Raw genomic sequence first — 23,114 nt, forward strand, 5'->3', positions numbered from 1 at the left:
CCCATTTTAAAAATAGATTGTATTTTTAATGACCTGCAACTGACTAATATTTTACACAGTATTAGGATCCGAGCAGATTGTTTATTCATTTAGATTGCAAAAACTTACAATGAGATCTCGGCAGCATTCTTCTGCTCAAGTTGATCAGATGAAGGCATTATCTCTCTGAGCTCAAGACTCATTACACTACAAAATAAAGTTCTTGCCAAATCAGAATAAAAACATTTCTGACGTTTAGATTTTTTTGCTACCTTGGTAGTAACATGTCTAGATCATAGAACTCCTTATGCATCAGCCTGAATATTATTCCACAGAAAGGTCTTCTCCTAAAATACTTAAGTGGTCCCCATACAGACTGGCATGTTTGGTGGGAAGAACACCAAATTTAAATGGTTCCCATGCTCCCCCCACAACCCCCCACGGAGTGGGTTTGATGGAATCTCTCTGGGCATCACTTTCCTTTCTGCAAAACAACTATACTACCTACCCTTGGGCACTGTGGGGTATTGTGTTTTGAAGATTAAGTGAGACCATGCCTGTGTCTGTGTTTTGTTAACTCTGTACACTGTATTTTTAGTCTGATGAACATTCTCTACATTATGTGGAGATATTTTTAAAAAATCGTAGATCTCGGGCCTCTGGGTGACTCAGTTAGTTGAGCATCTGACTCTTGATATCAGCTCAAGTCTTGAGGTCAGGGTTGTGAGTTCAAGTGCCATGTTGGGTTCTACGCTGGGCATAGAGCTTATTTAAAAAAAAAAAGGTAATAAAATAATTCATTGTTTTCTATGTACAGGTATAAAATTCAGCCACTAAATTTTCCATGTAAAAAAATATAATCACTATATGTAAAGAAAAAAAAAGAAAAATGGTTACAAAATGTTCATATTTAAAATATATTCATTTAATAATTCTCTATACATGTATAAAATATGCATAAAACCAGTGCAGGAGTAAAAAAATGACTGTCTTAGCCCTTAATTCCTCCAATAAAATATCCTGCTTCCATTCCCTGGCCCATCGAGCTCATCACTGGCCGATTCACTACACTAAGATTGACTGTTGGTCTTTAAAGGCTTATATACATACAGCACGTAGAGTAGACCTATGCAGTGATGTGTCAGAGGTCAAAGCCACCGCTTCAGAGGGGAATTTCTTATTACCCATAGAAGGTAATGAACTACCATCCCTCTCATCACTCTCTGTACCAAATCTGTTTGCTGCCATAGTACTTATTACAATCTGAAATATCTTACTTTTTACTTGGGCATTATATGTCTATATCACCCCTGCTCCTGTCCCCATGCAACTATACAAAATGTGACGGTAGGTTCATGAAGTGTAGGGTATTTGCTTGATCACTGTTATATCTGCAGCACCTGGAACAGTGTGCATGGGATCATATTTAATAAACAGACATTAGGGGCGCCTGGGTGGCTCAGTCAGTTGAGTGTCTGCCTTTGGCTCAGGTCATGATCTCAGGGTCCTGGGATAAGGAGATGTGCATCAGGCTGCGTGCTTAGCAGGGAGTCTGCTTCTCCCTCTGTCCCTCCTCCTGCTTGTGCTCTCATCTCTCTCTCTCTCTCTTTCAAATAAATAAATGAAATCTTTTAAAAAAATAAATAGACATTAATAAACATTGAGCAATATCTGTATAACAAGCAAAATCTCTGTATATAACACACCTAGGGGGTTATCACTATCAGATCTGTTCCTTTATCTTGATCAGATCTGTTGACACCATGTAATGTGTCTTTCTTCTAGAACTTTGAAGGTACTGGATCAATGACTCTGCTTCTGACCCTGATTGCTCCCTGACGATCCAGGAACTGGGTCTTGAAGTATTGAGGCCATTTCCCCAGAGCTGTGGAAATACGAGCTAACAGATTGTGAACTGCCAAAAATCTCCTTCTAGCTCAGTCAGAACATTGTCTGTGACAGTAATGTTGACAGTTTTCACTTCAGAAAATATAGGTATAATGTGATTTCAGTTATTCATCTCCTCAGGTTGATGGGTGGAATTCTGAAACACTGTTTTTAGACACTTGGTGAGGAATCTGTAGTCATCCATTTCCTCCTCCTCCTGACAAAGCTGCCATCATAGTGTTGCTTCTAAAGAATCTTCCAGTACATGAAGGACAGACGAGTTTTGTTAGCTTACTTCTCGACTGTCTTCAGTGTACACAAGTATCAGGAATTTATGTTCAATTACGTACACCCACTCTTATCATCCTTCAGTGCTGTGGTTATGGAAGCACCTCTGTTTTTTCTGTTATGTATGTGGGTTTTTACTGCCGTTTAAAGTAATGTTTGGCAATATTGACAAAAATCACATACCTGGTCCCACTATTTTTCTTTGGCATACCAGAACTCTTCAGATATTATTAGTGGCTTGCTGACCAAACACTAACTCACTCCAAAATAACTTAAGGCAAAATGTAACAGGGGATCTGTAAATAGTAGATTTGCCCCTGCCATTTCAGGGTGAGGAGATAATTATTAAGATAAAGAGTGGGTATTTATGTTATATGAACGAGAATAAAGATACTGTGCTGGTTTGTAAGGTCAGTATTGGCAAGTGGCTGTTCTAATGAGTTATCAGGAGAAATCTCTCAAGCTTATAGATGGTAGATCATGAGACTTCACAACTTCCATAATCACATGAACCAATTCATATCTATCTATCTAGCTATCTATCCATCTAGATCTTCTCTTGATTTTGTTTCTTTGAAGAACCCTGACTAATATGGTGTGTATGTATGGTCCTTTAAGTACCCATAGGATTAAGAAAAAAAATTACACTCACAACCATGTATCTTTAAAAGAGTTTTTTGGGGCACCTGGGTGGCTCAGTGGGTTAAAGCCTGTGCCTTCAGCTTGGGTCATGATCCCAGAGTCCTGGGATCGAGCCCCGCATTGGGCTCTCTGCTCAGCAGGGAACCTGCTTCCTCCTCTCTCTCTCTCTCTCTCTCTCTCTCTCTGCCTGTCTCTCTGTCCACTTGTGATCTCTATCTGTCAAATAAATAATAAATAAAATCTTTTAAAAAAATAAAAATAAAAGAGTTTCTTGCAGAAGGGGTGGGTGCCTGGATGGCTCAGTCATTTGGGCATGTGACTCTTGATTTTGGCTCAGGTCATTATCTCAGGGTTGTGAGATCAAGCTCTGAGGTCGTCTGCGTGCTGGACATGATGCCTGATTAACACTCTCTCTCTCCCTCTGTCCCCTCCATCCTCCCACCAAAAAATAAGGTTTGTGGAGCACTTGGGTGGCTCTGTCAGTAGAGCATCCGACTCATGGTTTCAGCTCCAGTGGTGATGTCAGGGCCGTGGGATCGAGTGCCCCCACCGGGCTCCACCCCCAGTGTGGAGTCTGCTTGGGCTTCTTTCTCCTTCTTCTTCTGCCCCTCTATACCCCATTCTCGCTCTAAAATAAATAGGTAAATCTTAAGGGGAAAAAAAGTTTCTTGCAGCCCAGAACATAATCTTTGATTCCAGTGTTTAGCTGAGTAAACATGGTTGTTTTATATTTCTCCTCTTCAAAATTACCCTAGAGAAACAAGGTTAAAAGATGAAAGTTCACGAGCAGCTGGCTGGTTCAGTCTGAAGCATGTGTCTCTTGATCTCAGGTTGTGAGTTGGAGCCCCACACTGAGTGTAGAGATCACTTGAGAATAAAAAAAATACATATATTTTTTTAAAAGTTCAAACTCATACTTGCCAAATTTTGGAGACATCTATAATCAGAAATTACAAACTCAAGGAGAGCTAAAAAAAAGGTATTGAAGGTCCAAGAGGGGGAGCACAGGAAGAGAATGCTTATGGTTGCAGGTCTCAGAGACAACCTCAAGAAACAGTTCTCCAAAGTCATTGCTCCAGGGGCACATGATTGGCCCAGTTGGTTAAATATCTGCCTTAATCTCAGGTCATGATCCCAGGGTCCTGGGATCAAGCCTTGTGTCAGGCTCCCTGCTCTCCCTCTCCGTCTGCCCCTCCCCCCATTTGTGCATGTGCATGTGCTTTCTCTCAAATATATATATATATATATATATATATATATATATATATATATATTTTTTTTTTTTTTTAATCATTACTTCAAGTCTAGAGGTAAAACCAAAATTCCCCTATGTGGAACACTGAGGTGACAACTTTACTAGAGCAAAAGTAGCACTGATTGTCAAGAAACATACTGGGCAGTCATATTTGCGAACCAAATTATTTTTGAGAGCAGAGAAAAAAAGTTGGCACTATGAGTAGTTCTGCAGGGTCAAACCTAATTAGGAAAAGTAAAGGCTAAAAGAAATTGTTTACTCGCACAACAGCCCCATTATTTAAATGACTTTTTTGCAGCCTGAAACACGGTCTTTATTCCTCCTACCACATGAACCTCCAATAAACACACCTTACTCAAAAATCAGTGATAAACAAAAATGAGCAAGCACAGGAAATATATGAAGATACTAGAGAAGAATGTGAAGAGAGTAATAGGAATAAAAAAGAGCAAATGAATAAAACATGCTATGGAGAAGCTGCTGTAAATACATGAAAATTTTGAATGAACAGGAATGCATACAATCCAAGAACATAAAGCACATGTACTAAAAATTGGATAAGATAAACTAAGATAGCAAAAGAATAAAACATGAATAAGCAGAGCTCAATAAGTAGGAAAAGCAAAATCATCACATTAGAGAATGCCAAGTTAGAAGGAGCATAAATGAGAATAGACAATTCTGAAAATATGTTAAGAGATATGGGGTCTAAGAAAGAAGTCCTGGATAAACACATGGAAAACCATTTTAAACATCAAAGTGAGAGCGTTCCTGAGTATTCCTGAAACTCTGAACCTGTAAAAGAAAATGATAAAGTGACAAAATCAGCTGTTAAAATTAGCTATGAAAAATTCTGAAGTTTTTATGTGACAGAAACACTTTGTAAAAGTTCCAAAAATATAACAAATATGATTAAAAAGTCAAAAGTTAGTGGTGCCTGGTGGCTCAGTTGCTTCAGTATCCAACTCTTGATTTCAACTCAGGTCATGATCTCAGGGTAGTGAGATCGAGCCCTGAGGCACGCTCCACACTCAGCAGGAAGTCTGCTTGAAATTCTTTCCCTCTGCCCTCCTTCTGGTGTGCGTGTGTGTGCACGTACACATGTATGTGCTTGCATGTATGCTCTCTCTCTCTTTCAAATAAATAGATCTTTAAAAAAACATAAAATAGAGGGGCGCCTGGGTGGCTCAGTGGTTTAAGCCTCTGCCTTCAGCTCAGGTCATGATCTCAGGGTCCTGGGATCGAGTCCCGCACTGGGCTCTCTGCTGGGCAGGGAGCCTGCTTCCTCCTCTCTCTCTCTCTCTCTCTCTCTACCTGCCCCCCTGCCTACTTGTGATCTCTTTCTGTCACATAAATAAAATCTTAAAAAAAAAAAAAAGAATAGAATAAAAAAGTCAAAAGTTTAAAAAAGTCAAAAAAAGTCAAAAGTTTAAAAAAGTTTAAAAAAAGACAAATGAAAATGTAGGGGGAAATGTTTCAACTCATATCACAAAGGTCTTATTTCCTAACTATGTAAAGAATACACTCAAATCAATAGCACTAACAAGAGAGTAGAAAAATGGGAAAAGGATATAAAGGGGAAGGTGACAAAAAGTGAAATAAAATGACCCTTAAAGATATAAAGCAATGCTTAACCTCACTCATAAATAGAGAAATGCCAAGATTTTGTGTTTTTCAGTATGGCCAAATTTCTTTTTCTTTTTTTTTAAGATTTTTATTTATTTATTTGACAGACAGATCACAAGTAGGCAGAGAGGCAGGCAGAGAGAGAGAGAGAGAGAGAGAGAGAGAGGAGGAGGCAGCAGGCTCCCTGCTGAGCATAAAGCCCGATGCGGGGCTCAATCCCAGGACCCTGGGATCATGACCTGAGCCGAAGGCTTTAACCACTGAGCCACCCAGGTGCCCCCAGTATGGCCAAATTTCAAACAGTTTGGTAAAACATGGTGTTGATGAGAATATGAGAAACAGACAATCTCATACATCAAAGGTTAATACAAGCTTTGTGAAGAACAGTTTTTCAAAATCTATCGGAATTTAAATTACAAATAGAAATTACAAATACAAAATAAAAATACAAATTTAAAATACAAATAAATGCAAAAATACATCTAAGTATTTCTCCTGTTAGTGTACTGCAACATGGTTAAAATGATGTATTTGCAAGGTTTTTTAATTAAAAATCAATTAATTTATGGGGTGTTATTAGTTTTAAAGGTAGAGTTTAATGATTCATCAGTTGCATATTACATCCAGTGCTTATAACACTGAAGTGCCCCTTAATGCCCACCATCCAGTTACCTTACCCTCTCACCTACCTCCTCTCCAGCAACCCTCAGTTTGTTTCCTATAATTAAGGGTCCCTTGTGGTTTGTTTCCCTCACTGATTTTTGTCTTAGTTTATTTTTTCTTCCCTTCCCTATGTTCATCTGTTTTGTTTCTTAACTTCCACATATGAGTGAAATCATATGATATTTGTCTTTCTCCTATTGATTTATTTCACTTAGCATAATACCATCTAGTTCTGTCCACACATTGCAAATGGCAAGATTTCATTCTTTTTGATAGCTGAGTAATATTCCATTGTATATTGATAGGTAGATATATATATATATGCCAGTACCACATTGTCTTGATAATTATAGCTTTGGCATATATATATATATATATATGAATGATATATATATCAGATCTTCTTTATCCATTCATCTGTCCAAAGTTTGGCTACTGAGGACATTGCTGCTATAAACATTAGAATGAATTTGCCCCTTTGAACCTCTGTATCCTTTGTAGTGCAATTGCTGAGTTATAGGGTAGCTCTATTCTCAACTTTTTGAAGAACTTCTGTACTGTTTTCCAGAGTGGCTGCACCAGTTTGCATTCCCACCAACTGTGTAAGAGAGTTCTCCTTTCTGTGCATCTCATTGTGGTTTTCATTTGTATTTCCCTGATGCCAAGTGATGTCGAACAGTTTTTCATGCATCTGCTGGCCATTTGTGTGTCTTCTTTGGAGAAATGTCTATTTGTGTCATCTACCCATTTCTTGACTGGATTATTTGTTTTTTGGGTGTTGAGTTTTACAAGTTCTTTTAGATTTTGGATACTAGCCCTTTATCTGATAAAACATTTGCAAATATCTTCTCCCATTCTGTAGGTTACCTTTTAGTTTTGTTGACTGTTTCCTTTGCTGGGCAACAGCTTTTTAACCTTAACGAAGGCGCAGTAGTTCAGTTATGCTTCTGTTTTCCTTGCCTTTGAAGGCATGTCTAGCAAGAAGTTGCTGGTAGCCAAAGTCAAAGAGGTTGCTGCCTGTGTTCTCCTCTAGGATTTTGATGGAGTCCTATCTTATATTTAGGTCTTTCAACCCCTTTAAATTTATTTTTGTGTATGATGTAAGAAAATGGTCCAGTTTTATTCTTCTTCATGTGGCTGTCCAATTTTCAAAACACCTTTTGTGGTAGAGACTATCTTTTTTCCATTGGACATTCTTTCCTACTTTGTCAAAGATGAGTTGACCATAGAGTTGAGGGTCCATTTCTGGGTTCTCTATTCTGTTCCATTGTTCTGTATGTCTGTTTTTGTGCCAGTACCACATTGTCTTGATAATTACAGCTGTGGCATATAGCTTAAAGTCCACAGTTATGATACCTCCGGCTTTGGTTTTCTTTTCAGTATTCCTTTGGATATTGGGGTCTTTTGCGGTTCCATACAAATTTTAGGACTATTTGTTTCAGTGCTGTGAAAAATGTTGATGGTACTTTGATAGGGATTGCACTGAATGTGTAGATTGCTTTGGGTAGCATAGACATTTTAACAATATTTGTTTTTCTAATCTATAAGCATGTAATGTTTTTCCACTTTTTTGTGTCTTCCTCACTTTTGCATAAGTGTTCTATAGTTTTCAGAGTACAGATACTTTTACTCTTTGGGTAGGTTTATCCTGAGGTATCTTATGCTTTTTGGTTTCTGAAAACCAAGATGGTCAGAAGACAAGAATAAGGGGTGTATTCACAGTACCTTTTGAGTCGTGTTTCATGGATATGTGTCAGGTATTCAAAAACAATTGAATAATTTAAAATATAATTATTTTTAAAAATGAAGCACACAAAATATAAAATATAAACTACACAAAACTTCAATGATTTTGCTTTTAGTTTAATTCTATTATAGATCTTCAAGGAGATTATTTGAAAGCTTGAAATATTGTTCTTAACTTGGTCGGTGTCATGTGATTCCCTGAAGCTGTGTACTAAGAAAAGATGTGAATGACAGGGTTGTGGTCCTTGGACATACACTCAGGAATCTCGTTCTCCCAGAACTGAGGGTGAGGGACTGTTAGAAACTGTTTTTGAAATTTTGGAAAATAGAACAACAACAAAAAAATTGGTCTTGCAATTGATACTTCAAAATTCACTTTTTAAGTTTACCTTGAGATTTGTGGTCTTACGACTCCCAAACACATTAAAGGGATTAGGCCTCCACTCAAAAAAAAAAAAAAAAAAAATCTCAAAGAACTCTTCTCCCAACATTTGTTTAGTTTGTTAATTAAGAGTTAAATAGAGGTAAGCTGTGTGGTCTCTTTTCAAACCATCTTAAAAGACCTTGTATTCATGTCTCCCTCAACCTATACCCTCCCCTTCTAACTTGCTTGAGAACAGAACAATGGCTAGATTTTAACTGACCATTTCTCTTTACAAAAGACTCTACATTCGAAGGGTACAGAAGGCCCTCTTTGGGAGTCTCACCAAAGAAAAGAGAATTAAAGTGCCTTTACCCAGGAAAAAACAACAATCACCTGTAATCTTTCTTAATTCTTTTCTCTACCTTCATTATGCTCACATGCTGAAACAGGACAGAATGTTCGACACTGTTTAGTCTAGTTTTGGAAAGAAATGATTATTTAAGTTGTTTTAAACAAACACCAGACTATTAAATTTTGTGGAATGGATGAAGAATGTTTATCATCCACACTTTGCTCTCTTTGCTAGTGTTCTATGTCACAGTTCCCTTAAACTGAATAAGACATTGGCAGCATTGAATGGAGTGCCCCCTTTGCTGTATTTATAAATGTAGGAAAACAGATCTGTCCATTTCTTGGTGAGGAATGATCTGATCACTATTGCAAATACCTGTTTAGGGAATAAGCTTACGTATTAAGAACCACTTGTCAACCAAGGAAGAATTCACTGAAAATTTAAGCGAACAGTCATTGGGCAATTCAAGTGCAAAATTCAGGAAATAGACTGGTAGGAACCTGGCTCTTGTTCCCAAGGAAGACAAAGAAGGGGAATAGTTCTAAGATGAGAGGACACAAGTAACATTCTCATTTAGGTCCTCTGTGCAAAACAGGGACTAAAACTAGGTTAACTGGTATTGGTTGAGTTAATATGTATTTGGAAGCTTGAAACCTGTCAAATCCGATTGGCCCCTTGGGGAATGAACAATGTGAACATTCAGGTGTCCTGGTGAGGAGGAAGTTAAGCCCAGGCTGAGGGCTTGCAGTTAAAAAGAAGTTCATAGTCTCTCAGATGAGGTGATGAGGATGTGCATAAATCCCTCTTCCCTATGACCTCTTGGCTCTATTTTAAGAGACTCTCTCTCTCTCAGCTGGGCTTGCTTGCTCCATTTTGAAATTTCCTTTTACACAATAGTCCTACACCTCCCTCTTACAGGGTTTCAATAAAGATGACCAGAAAAGCATATAATCATAAACAAATATCCCAAAGATTAAACAATCTCAGGGAATCAAGAGAGATGATTATATGCCACCCACTCAATAATGGAGAATATCGTAATTTATTCCAACAGCTAATTTTCTCCCACAATATTTTTCCTTTGCCAAACAGAACATTAATATCCTTCAAATGTTAGTCCTCTCTCATATGATTCCAAATTAAAAAAATACACATCAAGGACTCACATGCATTGCCCACACACACACATATTTGTAAATGGCCTTTCTATTTCAAACTCAGAATATAGGTAGTCAGTTCTTAAGGTACCACCTGTTGTTTCATGGGCTGGCTTCCCCCTCCCCTGTCATCATCAATCAAAAATTCAAATTTACTTTAAAATTAGCTTCTGCCAGGGGTGCCTGACTGGCTCAGAGGGTTAAGACTCTGCCTTCGGCTCAGGTCATGGTCCTGGTGTCCTGGGATCGAGCCTGCATCCGGTTGCCTACTCAGCAAGGAGCCTGCTTCTCCCTCTGCCTCTGCTCTTCCCTGCTTGTGCTCTCTCTCTCTCTCTTTCTCTCAGATAAATAAATTTTTAAATGTTTAAAAAAAAAATTAGCCTCTGCCAAACATAATTAAGGAACTAATCCACAGGAAAAAAGACATTCGGTAAACCCTTCATAATCCAAGAGGTTAGGCTTTACCATTCAAGAAAATAAGCACCGAAATGCCAATAAGGAAAAAGCGTCAGATCGCCACAATAATGGTCTTACCCCTGGAAATCTACAGATTTAATTTTAGTGCCTTGCCATCTTCTGACTAGTCATTGAGTAGTTAAGTCTTCCTTCCTATAGGCACTCAGTGATTTAATTTACAAACATAAAATTCCCTTTTCAATTACATGTTTCATGCAGAAAGAAGAAGGGCAGCAACACTCTTTGTTAAAATCTGTACACTGACATGGTGCACATATGAGTGTGTGATCTCATTATAGTAATCACAAAAATCATGTATGACAGAGGTTGCGTTAGTATCCTACTGTTGCTGCCATAGATTACCAGTTTCGTGGCTTAAAACAACAGAAACCTATTCTCTTTCAGTTGTGCAGGCCAGAAGTCCAAAATGAGTTTTTCAGGGCTAAAAAACAAGGTGTCAACAGGGCAGTTTCTTCTGAAAGCTCCAAGGAAGATTCCCTTCTACTGGTTTCTGGCATTCCTTGGCTTTTGGCCACATCGCTTGAGTCACACTGCATTCTCTTCTTCTGTAAACAGATGTCTCCTTCTGCCTCTCACAAGGATATGGGATCACATTTAGGGTCTACAAAGACTCTTTCTATGTCAAGGTCCTTGACTTAACCACATCTGCAAAATCCCTTTTGCCATCTAAGGTAACAACATATTCATAGGTTCTGAGATTAGGATGTAAATATCCTTAGAGGGCACGATGCAGCCTACCACAGATGGTATTATTCCCATTTGACAGATGAGGACACTAAAAATCAGAGATGATAACCTTGTTGCCCACTTTTATGGGACTGGTACATCCATGATGCAAAGTCTTTTTTTGCTTGTTGATTCCTCTACCTCAGGCAAAAGATTTTGTATTTGAGAATTATTGTGTGTGTGTGTGTGTGTGTGTGTGTATGTGTATGCTTATACATAAATAAATGTTTTCAAACTGAAAATGGTGACTTGAGATCTTTGTTTCTAATTGAGAGCTTGATGTGCTTCAAAAATATATCTGAAATAGGGGCACCTTGATGGCTCAGTGGGTTGAGTATCCAGCTCTTGGTTTGTTTAGGTTGTGATCTGAGGGTGGGGAGGGGGGAATCCAGCTCTGCGTTGGCCTCTCTGCTCGGCAGGGAATCTGTTTGAGATGTGCAACCTTGTTCCTTCCCCTGATGGCATTCTCTCTTTCTCTCTGTGTCTCTATAAAATAGATAAATAAATCTTTAAAAAAAAGAAAAACAGACATGAAATAAAGTTTGTGCTGTTGCAAAAATATCTCTAAGGCCCATGTTACAAAGGGGTGACATCTCCCACCTAGTTTCCACAAAGACCAAAACTTCCAGGTTCATTCATGAAAATGTTTAAGCATGTGCATGTCAAGTTACCGACTACAGATAATTTGTGGCCATCTCCTTTTTAAGCCAAATGGAAGGGTTCTCTTGGATTTGAGCTCCAGGACATGTTCCAGAGGCCTAGAAATGAGGAGGAGGAATAGGGCCAGAGCTAAGGAGGAGGCTAAGCAGGCTAACCTTTCCATCCGACAACTGGAGCTCTACTTGTCTCTCTTTCATATTTAGGAGTCCTGACCGAAAACTTACCTGGAAGTAATTTTTCTGCTGCTAAAATTAACTTGAAAGTCACCAGTCTTAAACTGTAAGGAGTTTTATAATTTTTTAGGTGTCCATTATACATTAATCCATTTGTGTGTGTGTTTGTGTGTGTGTGTGTGTATATGAGAGAAAGAAAGAGACAGAGACAAAGAGAGGCAAAAAGGAGAGAGACAAGAGAGCCCGAATCTCTAAACAGTGGATGCCTCCATCATTTTTCCTTTCCAAAATATTACCCATGCCTCCAGACAGCTTGGCCAGATGCCAGTCTTCAAAGGTCGTGAACCTGCTCAGAGGGAATGGGGCAGCCCTGCCCCACACGACATGTTCAGCCACTCTTACCAGCTACTCGGGTCTCTTTAGTAAACCACTTCCTCAAGTGCACTCATCTGTCATCACGCCAGGAAACACAGAAAGCTCTCTCAGCCTCGGCCGCTGACTCCTTCTCCCAGAGCCACGAATGCAGATGCTGCAGTCGCGTCTACTAACATACACGAGGAAAGGGGAAAATGACATGAAAAACTGTTGATTTTGCAAATGACTGCTTAGACCCTGGATAATCTTCTAAATTTATTTTTGAAATAATTTGGCTGAATACAGTTTGTGTGGTTTTTGCACCTTCAAACCAGTCTCTGTTTGTTGAACGGCCCTTTTATATTTGCCAGAAGCACATGAGGACTTCTCCAACGTCACGCGGTCCCTGGTTTAATCAGCTAGTAAGCTCAGTCCCCACCGGGAGATAGAGAGTAGTTACTCCTATTCTATAAGCTCCTCTCTTGGTAACAGCTTAATGGAGTCTAGAAACTAGATTAATGCTTAATGACCACCAGCATACTTTAGTACTTCATACCATCAACCAGGCTCCTGGAATTACTTGAAAGATTTAAGTCAACTTCGAAAGTATTAGCTTAAATCAAGCTATGCCGTAGGTCAAGCTGGCTCCTTCAGATTAACTCATTCATTCACTTATTTCTCCCTCTGCCTGTACCATTCTTTCTTTTGCATTAGTGACAGGATACAGGCCTCTAGTTTCAATGTGACATTTTGTCTTTGTAAAATGAAGTGAGTTGCTTTCCCTCCCTTAAGAATTATTTGTAGAACTTGCCTGTTTCACATAGACTTTTTTCCCCCAGTGTCCCCCGAAACTTAGAAAAGATGCTTTAAGTCAAAAAGAAAAGCTCTAACTCTACTGGCTAGATCCCAAGAAAATACCATGGGTTGAAGGTACCACTTTCAGGATGATGTGCCTGTGTATTATTTGTAAAACTTTTAGAAAGCATGTCTTAAAACATCAGTAACATCCTATGGTGGGCATCCAAATACCATCACTCGTTGTGAATTTAATTTTCAGAATAACAGGTCCTGTGAGTAGTGGTTCTAGGAGTCCTAACAGAACACAGAATGTCATGGGGGAGGGAGGTGGGAAGAGATGACCATGCTGACATAGCACTACAGATGTGTACCGAGGAGATAGTCAGCTGTCCCTAGGATAGCCTTTGAGTTAAGTGTCTTAACACACATTACTAAAATTGCCTGTGACAGCAAACAGTCAGCACAAGGAAAGGCTGAAAAGAAGGTGAGAACACCAAGGTGGGGGCATGTCATTGCCTAAAAGAAGAGCTCACCTACTTAAGATCCATTCCCTAATACATAGGGCTTTAGAAGGCAAGAGTTCTCTCTGTTTGCAGGGTCGGCTGGTTCGTGGTTATTTCTTACAGCTTTCACTACCTGACTTAAATCTGTCATTTTCCATTATGTTTCCCAGAAAGACCACATTCCTAAAGCATGCTCAGGAGAAGTGGTGTTGCCCAGATGAGCAGCCCTCAATGCCAAAGTCCCTTGTAAGGCAGCAGAATGGGGCTCTGGAATTAGAGGGCCTGACTGCAACAGCTCCACACACTTGCCTCTTTCCATGAACATGTTGGCAGTGTGCACTGGTGAGCCAGAGGTCAAGTGCTGCTATGAGTCACATTTCACACCCCTTGGCTACCACAGAGTGTTTCGGAGGCAAACACCTCATCAGCCTTGTAGACTTAGACGAACGAGCCTCTTGAGAATCACAAGTGATTTTTTTTTTTTTTCCCTTTCTGAGTAGGCGCCCTCTGTCGCTGTTTCAGTGTAGACTCTGAAAGAAAATCTTCAAAACAAAAATGCAGAAACTTGAGCAGGTTAGGCGTGCCAGTCCATGAAATTGCAAGAGTACAAGAGGGAAGGCAACCTGAGGTTGAACTGAAGGGTGGTGGGTGCCATGCTCCCATGTCTCTTTCTGCTTTGTTCCCTATAGCTGTGGTAGAACAGAATGTCTGGTCCTCAAGCATCCTACTCTGTGAACTAGGGGAAATCCATGTTGGTCGTCATCTCTTTTGGCAAATATGAGCACCATGGCAGGACCCAACTCCAGACCCTATACCTGTAGCCTTGTTATGTTGGTAAGACCCATCAACCTAATTCAATTTCTAGTCCCAGAAATGTTAGCTTCTTCAAAAATGTGTTGAGAACATAAAATATAAGTTACTTCTGTAAGAGGGGGGAAAAGTCACAATTCCATGTTTATGGAACAAGAATCTGCTTTCTGAAAAGATGACTCAGGTCATACCTGAAGTGGGCCTGACAAGCTATGATGGAGAAAGGCACACTTAATTCAAGCGGATTCTCTTACTATCCTCTTGGTTATAAAAATATTTTTGGTACTATCTAGTGCAAATTCTAGTGGAATAAAAATTCAGCCACATACCATAAACTGTGCCTACCTTATCATGATTACAGCTGTGAAAAAATGCTGTTCTCCTATTCTCTATCAATAGCCAAAACCAACTATTCCTTCTGTCTCTATCATGTGAATATGGCCTGGTCAAAATTAGGTTATAAATACCTAATTTTAAACTTCTAAGAAGCTATACTGTCTTACAGTCGGACCCTCAGCTTCAATGCTTTTCTGTAGACTGACCAAGTATAGTCCTTTTTTCTTTTTAAGATTTTATTTTTATTTCATTATTCGAGAGAGAAAGGGAGAGATGAGAGTGCAAGTCGGAGAGGAGCAGAGAGAGAAGGACAGGCACACTCCATGCTGAGCACAGAGCCTGACATGGGCAGACCCCATGACCCTGAGACCATGACCTGAACCAAGATCGAGAGTCAGATGCTCAACGGACTGAGCTACTGAGGTGCCCCTGACCAGGTATAGTCTTTAATATGCCCATACCTGGGGCACTTGGTTGGCCAACAGGCCTCAGTTGGTTAAATGTCTGCTTTCTGCTCAGGTTATGATCTCAGGGTCCTGGGATCGAGTCCCACATTGGGCTCCATGCTCAGCATGGAGTCTGCTTCTCCCTCTCCCTCTGCTCCTCCTCCCCACTCATGTGTGCATGATCTCTCTCGTGCTCTCTCTCTCAAATAAATAAATGAAATCTTCAAAAAAAATAATATAAAGCACCCACACCCACTGCAAGCTAAAAAGCACAACTCTTTGCCTTTGTCTTTCTACCAGGACTTACTTTGACTGTTGCTATCTGCCCCATCACCATCTTACTCATCTTGCTCTTACTGCTTTAGAAGACATTTTTTGTTCCATTTCCAAAGTCCATCTCTCATCTTCCTCCTCTCTGCCAGAAACAAGCAAATATCCATCCTCCTGCACATACATACGTGTTTCTGGGAACAAAAAGTGAGTTTTGTTTGGCCTGAGCCAATTTTAGGGTCTTGTTCTCCTTGCTTGTAATTGGAGTAGGCGTGGGCACAAGAAGGGATTCTGGCCAATGAGGCACGAGGGAGGTGTGCAAGCCAGCTATGGGGAATTTTTCTTTACACAGAAAAAGAGAAGAGATGACCTCTGGACACTTTTAGGATTGGATCTGATGCCTCATTTCCTGTGGCAATCTTAGAACAGTGAAGTAAGTAGACCCACTCTGTTCAACACAGCCATAGGTCTCTATTGAGCACTTGAAACATTGCTAGTTCAAAATGAGAAGTCCTGTGCCAAACACCACACTACTAAATGTGTTGATATAGATGTTGAAATGATAAATACTTTTTTCAATATTGAGTTAAAGACAATATATTATTAAAACTAATGGTACCAGTTTCTCTACCTTTTTTAATGTGGCTACTAAAAAAATTTTAATCTCATACGTGGCTTGCTTTATATTTGCATAGGACAGCATTGAACTAGACTGAGGACAAAATCCAAATGCTAAAAACTGAAGAGCTGAAATGTGAAAAAGTCTTAGTCCTAAATGATGTCATTAACCAATATATTGACTTCATTTACAACTCTGGAGTTGACCTATCTCAGAAATTCTTTCTCTGTAGGATAGGAAGACTTCCAAATAGTTCAAGACATTGTGAATTGGGTTTTCTAATACTTAGAGCTAAAAATATCTTGACACACTCTCTCATACATCACTACCTGGAGAGGCCACTTGGACTGTGCCAGTCTCACAGCTGAGCATGAAGTTCATTGAACCACAAGACCCTGACCTTGCTATGGTCATAAGGCAGAAAGCGTGGAGTTTGGGATCTTCATTTTCGTTGGAATACTGATATTTACCTCACAGGAATATTGTTACGTATCATCACCAAATGTTGTATTAGTTTGCTAGGATTGCTGTGACAGAGTACCACAAGTAGATAGCCCAAACAACAGCAATTTATTGTCTCACATTTCAGAGGGTAGAATTCCTAGGTCATCAAGGTATTGGCAAGATTGCTTCCTTCTCAGGGCAGTGAGGAGAATCTATTTCATGGCTCTCTTCTTCCTTTGGAAGGTTTGCTGGCAATCTTTGGCATTCATTGGCTTATAGATACATTACCCCAATCTCTACATCGTGTTCACATAGCATTTTCCCTGTTTGCACATATACTTCTGTGTCCAAATTTCCCCTTAAAAAAAAAATTAAAAAAAAAAAAAAAGGAAAAACAGTCACATTGGAGTAGAGCTCACCCTAATGACTTCATCTTAACTCAGTCATTTACAAAGACCCTATTTCCAAGTAAGGTCACTTCCCGCATAGTAAACATTAGGATCTTGGTATCTTTTGGGGAGATGAATTCAATCCATAAGAGATGCTATTGAGTTGAAATTGTGCTTCATAAATTGCAAACCTCTACCCAAACCTATGTACTATGTGATTACAGCAAAAGCAGTATGTATTCCTGCTGTCCAAAAGAGGGCACAGTAAGTGCAGGCAGCAAACATTGCATTAACCAGATGCTTTGAGTGGGTTCAGAAGGAGAGTTGCTGTAACTAGACAGTTAATAATCAAATATTTTGGCCGCTGATGTGTTAAACCTGTAGTCAATACTGTCCACTCCGATGAGTAATAGACTCATTTTATAAGTCAACTTGCATTTTTTTCTGATTTGTGTTTTGACCTAGATGAGTCATGTCGGTTGACCCTCCTCCTGGGGTGGCATTTCCCACAACCTGCTGTTAAAACAGCTGTTCCTTCTCAGAATTACCCCCATCCTGTAAGCCCCAGTAGCTAGGTTTATGGCTAAGTAGAAAGTTAAGTGGAGCAGAATGCATAAATAACACTTGCGTCACGATCCCATGCAAGTTTGTCTTTAATAAGTTGTTTAAGTTTAAAGAACTGATTTATAACCCCCGTCAATGGAATATACTTTGACCTCAAAATGTTCACAGCCCTTACTGTCTATAGACTTCTTTATTTGGTACATTTTCTTGTATCAACCATACATCCTTTTTATTTCCTTTTTTTCAGGTTCTAGGGATCTTCTAACAACTAACAATAGATGAGAACAAAGATGGAGAAGGTTGTCTGCTTAATGTTCTCCAAATTAATTTTTTCTCAGTATGGTCACAGTGTTTCTCCTCCGCTTACCTCAGTGCTGAGTTCTGCTCAGTTGGAGTGACATCTGGCTACAAGTTATAAAAACAAAGTCGTGAAGCTTTCCCATGTTTGCATTCTATGTTCAACTACCCACAGGAAATTCTCAATACTTGTTCTTATTTTACAAAGATGTTTTAAACTACGGGGATCCCAAATTGTCCACTCTGCAGAAGGAACAGAAGAGGAAGATGATGTTAAGTAACCGCTATTAACAGTGGATCGTGGTTTAGGAACTGACCTAGATGTTCACATAATTTAGCTCCAACCCTGAAACCAATCGTGCAAGAAGGGTTATTACTGTCTCTGCAAGCAGAAGAGGAGAGACTCGGAAAAATTAAGTAGCTTGCCCAAGAACACAGTTGGCAAGAAATAGAGGGAGGATTCTCCTCCAGGTGCCACTGCCTACTCTCTTGCCCTTTTATCATAACATTAGTAATTAATATTCTTCACTTCATCAGCTAAGTAAAAAGTAATCCCAACACCCACTTTTGTTATATGCATGAGAAAAGCTTATTACAGTCCCACGTAATTGTTCTTATTGTTTGAAAAAATTATTATATGAATATTCTTTCTATTTCTGCATAACATGGAAATCTGCAGATATCTGAGTCACTTACAAGGGACCGTAGCTTGAACAGGATAGGGAGAGAATGGCACCTTACATACCATTTTTGAAAATAAAAATTTATAAATAAATACCTACTTCACTGAATTCAGCAGCAAAAACTAATAAGAATTTGTAGCATTCAACAGGGGTTAATAAACTATCTCCTCTGGACCATATCCGGCTTGCTGCCTGCTTTTTATACAACCCATGAGCTAAAAATGTGTTTTACATTTTTGAATGTTAAAAAAGTAAATCAAAATAAGACTATTTCATGAGAGTTATATGAAATTTGAAGTTCGTTGTCCGCAAATAACAGGGTTTTTAAATTTTGTTTTGTTTTAAATATAGCCACTCTCATTTGTTTATGGTCTGCCTGTGACCTTGAGCTAAGACCACAGAGTTAGTAGTGGGGACAGAGATCATATGGCTCACAAAGCCAAAAATATTTACTACCTGACCCTTTACAGAACATTTTTGCCACACTCTATTATTCTGGTCACTATGGGAAGTTTTATTAATGTGACCAAGACAGAATATAGACTCTGCTCTCAAGGAAATTACAATCTAGGAGAGGGGTAAGATGCATACACAGAGTTTACCTTAAGAGCAAATGAGGCAAGAGCAGTGTCATAAGGTATGTTATAGCTCAGTGAATATTTAAAGGAGGGCAGATATAAAAGGACATGGAGATGATGATTTATGCTCTATCTTATATCCTGGTTTATAAGTAACTGAAAATCAGGGTTAGTGCACACTGGGCCTCTTGTGTCTTTCTTTACTCTGCCTCAGACAGACATACGGATACACATACATGTAAGACCATAAAAACCAGTTTTCAAGTATGACTTTATTTTCAAAATTCTCTTTTTATTAAGTCCCCGAAATATACCAATTGAGCCAACAAATATATGAAACTCTCATACATTGCCCATGAATTTAGACATTTTTTAATCCAACACCTTCATTCTACAGATGAGAAAACTGAGCCCAGACAAGTAAAAGAATTTCCCAAGTTCAGACAGCTGGTCAGTGACTAAGGTAGTAGTGGAGCTAGGAGGGACCTAGAATTTGTAGAAAACCTGCTTCCACATACATTTTATAATTTAACCCTCAAAATAGCCCTGCAAGGTCAATATTATCTCCCTTTTATAAGACAGTTCCCTGAAGCACAGAGAAAGTACTTACCCAAATTCTCAGATACTTTTTAATCAAAGCCACAAACTAAAACTTTGGCACTAAATCCTCTGATTTCTCTACTTTATAATCTTCTGGAGACCGTAGTACACACAGTTTTCCTCATTCCAGAAAAGAAGATCCCCAGTTTTAAAGCCACATGTTACCCAGAAAACTGTGGTTTTCTTAAATGACCACACATGGTACCTTACCCTTGATATAGTTCCAGCAAACTTTAAAAAATAACATCGGTTATTTTTACAGTTGACTTGTGTCATTTTTCTTAAAATTAAATCTGTCAGGGTGAACATTTAGAAATGTTGGCTCCCTTTCAGGAGGGTGTGAGGTTAAAAATCTGGCAGTAATACTCCTATAATACATTAGGTATCCACTTGGTCAAACTAATGAAGCATTTCTCTTCATCACAAACTATAAATGTACATGTTAACTGGACCTTAGTACTCAGACTTCTTACCACTCGTCAGTTATAACATGTGGTTATGGAGTATATGTTATGTTATTGTATGTCATATGTGATATGAACATATATAGTATAACAGTATAATACATAATATAGATATAGATATACAGTTTGATAGTATAATATGTTCACTTTTTTAAAAACCAACAACACACTAACTCTTAGCCTTCGAAGGCCCTGTATTAAAACTGGCTAGGTGTTCAGGCTGACCATTTCCTCTACTTCCTGGCCCTAGGACTAGACTACATTTCCCAGCTTCCATCGTAGTTAGATGTGGTCATGTGACTGAGCTCTGGCCAATGATATGTGGGCAGAAGGAACCCTGCCACTCCAGGCCTGCCAATAAACCCTTACGCAGAATCATCCATACTCCCCTCTGTTTCCTCATCTGTTGGCCACACACCAACAACTGCTGGAGATCTTCAAGACCATGCAGGAGGTGACTGAGTCACTGAAAGGAAGGAAACTTAGTCCCTAAAAACAGAACCCTGGGGTGGGACACTTCCCTCTCACCCCTACTGACCTTCACTGAACTATTAGAAAAGACCAAAATAGCTTATTTTGTTAAGTCATTGAGATTTAGGGTTGTTTTCACAGCATTTAGTCAGCCCTGAACATTCAAAAGTGATTTCATTGGAGGATGATATGTCCTGGCTCAAATGCTCCTAGCTGTTTGATTTTCTTATTCCCTTTGTATACTATCTCACTTTATTTCAAATGTTTGTGTTCTCAGTAGAGAGGGCTCTTCATTGTTGAAGGTGAATTTGAATGTTGGCAACAACCAAATGACACTTGATACCAAATTTTGTAATAAAGATTAATCAAACTCAACAGATCTGTTAAAAAAAAAGCAATTAATTTCTACTAGTCAATAGTAATATGTGACTTTAAAACAATGCCTCTAATGTAAACCCAGCCCACAGCCCGTCTTTGTAGATAAAGTTTTATTGGAACACAGCCATACTCATTGTTCACATACTGTCTGTGGCTCTTTTGACACTCACAACATCAGAGTTGAATAGGTGCCACTTGGCTGATGAAATTTATGAGCGTTGTTATTAAGGGTATAATTGTATGAGTATGAAGACAATGAGTAGTGATCTTGGACTATTAAGGAAAGCAGGAAGTATAACCAATAAGGAGGAGAGAGAGGAGCTATAGGAAAACCTATAAAACAAAAAACATAATATGGTATTTTTGTTCTGTGCAAAAGAGTATACCATGGTCTTATGGAATTGCGAAGACATATAATGTGCTCCTTGCCCTCAACAGCTTGCAGTCTCACAGAGAGGGTAATATGCATACATGTTAAAAGTGGACAGATGACCCAGCAGTTGTGCTCCTTGGCATTTACCCAAATGAGCTGAAAACTTACGTCCACACAAAAACCTACACATAGATGTTTAAAGCTTCATTATTCAGAATTGCCAAACTTGCATGAAACCAAGATGTCCTTCAGTGGGTGGATGGAAGAATGTGACCCATCCAGACAATGGAATATTATTCGGAACTAAAAGATAGGGACTACCAACACATGAAAAGACATGGGGGCAGTGAAAATGTATATTACTAAGTGACAGATGCCAATCTGAAAAGGTTACACACTGTACAATGCCAACTATATGTCATCCTGGAAAAGGCAAAACTCTGTAGGCAGTAAAAATCAGAGCTTGCTAGGGGTTAGGAGGAAGGGAGGGATGAATAGGTACAGCACAAAGGAATTTTAGGACAGTGAAACTATTCTGTATGATACTATGATGGTAGATACATGTCCTTATACATTTGTCAGAACCCAGAGACAACACCAAGAGTGAACCCTAATGTCCACTGTGGACTTTGGGTGATCGTGATACGTTAGTTAGTGTAGGTTCATAGATCTTATCAATGAACCATTCTGGTGCCAGCTGTTGACAGTGGCGGGGGGAGGGGGCTGTGTGAGTATAGGAGTGGGGATATGACAGAAGCCTCTGTGCTTTTTGCTCACTTTTGCTATGAAACTAGAACCGTTCTAAAAAATTAAGTATTGGAGGAAAAAGACAAACAAACAAGAATAAATATGCAAGGCAGTCCTCAATGTCAAAGGTGTTGGTAAACTAAGTGCTAAAGACCAGTAGAGCAGGGCCATCAAAGAAAGACAACAGGGAGAAGACGGAACTGGGCTGGGTCCATGAACCCAGGAAAAATCCCTAAAGACCCAAGAAAAATGCCTGAGCCAGACCAAGAATCCCACCCGCTGATGAGGGGGAGGAGGAGGCCCCCTTTCTCCAAGAAAAAATTTAAAGGGCTATTATCCAAACTGTTTGCATTAAAAAGAGCAATAAACACTCATCTCAATAAAACTCCTTAAATACAAAAATATTTAGTATGCCCAGTCTGGCTCCTCTTGGTTATTTATTTTTTTTGTTGTTGTTAAATACTCAGTGCAGAGTACAATTTACTTCTCCATTAAAAAAAAAAAAAAAAATCTTTTTTTTCCATTCTGTTTTGGTTTGTGGGTTTTTGTTGTCATTTCTTCCTAAAGCGCTGTTTCTTCACATTTGCATCTCCCAGCCTTTTTAATGTGATATTCCATTTAAACTGCCTTTTAATTGTACGTGCTGCCTTGGCAGAACATGACTGATGTACTAGCGTTAATTAGGGCTCCAGTCAGCAGCCCGTGCCAGCTGGAAGCTGAGAAACAAGCGTAAATTATTCTGTCATCAATCAGCTCGAAAATGTTTGAATCACTAATTAGTTTGCAATTTGGGTGACAGTTTATCTGACGCAGGCGGTGTCAGAAACTTCAGATCTTAGATGAATAATTTGCCAGGAACAAGCACAGATTCCCTGCTTTTAAATACATGAAGGTTTATCTGCATGTTGAAAGGTGGCTCAGCAGTCTTCATTAACTTCCAACTGGGGCTATGTAAATCAGGAATCAGTGTGAGCCTCTTCAGGCCGTGGTGGCTT

At 39.2% G+C, this 23,114-nt stretch overlaps 1 long non-coding RNA gene across 1 annotated transcript in view; it reads left to right on the top strand.

Moving 5' to 3' along the window:
- Positions 1-18,685, top strand: part of LOC309845959 — a 121,207-nt gene extending 102,522 nt beyond the window's left edge. Inside the window, exon 4 of the long non-coding RNA XR_014301622.1 lies at positions 17,776-18,685. This is a non-coding gene — a long non-coding RNA (uncharacterized lncRNA). The remainder of the gene's footprint in view (positions 1-17,775) is intronic.
- The last annotated feature ends 4,429 nt before the right edge of the window (positions 18,686-23,114 follow it).

The sequence above is a fragment of the Mustela nivalis genome (genome assembly GCF_964662115.1).
Source record: "Mustela nivalis genome assembly, chromosome: 13".
Classification (NCBI taxonomy): domain Eukaryota; kingdom Metazoa; phylum Chordata; class Mammalia; order Carnivora; family Mustelidae; genus Mustela; species Mustela nivalis.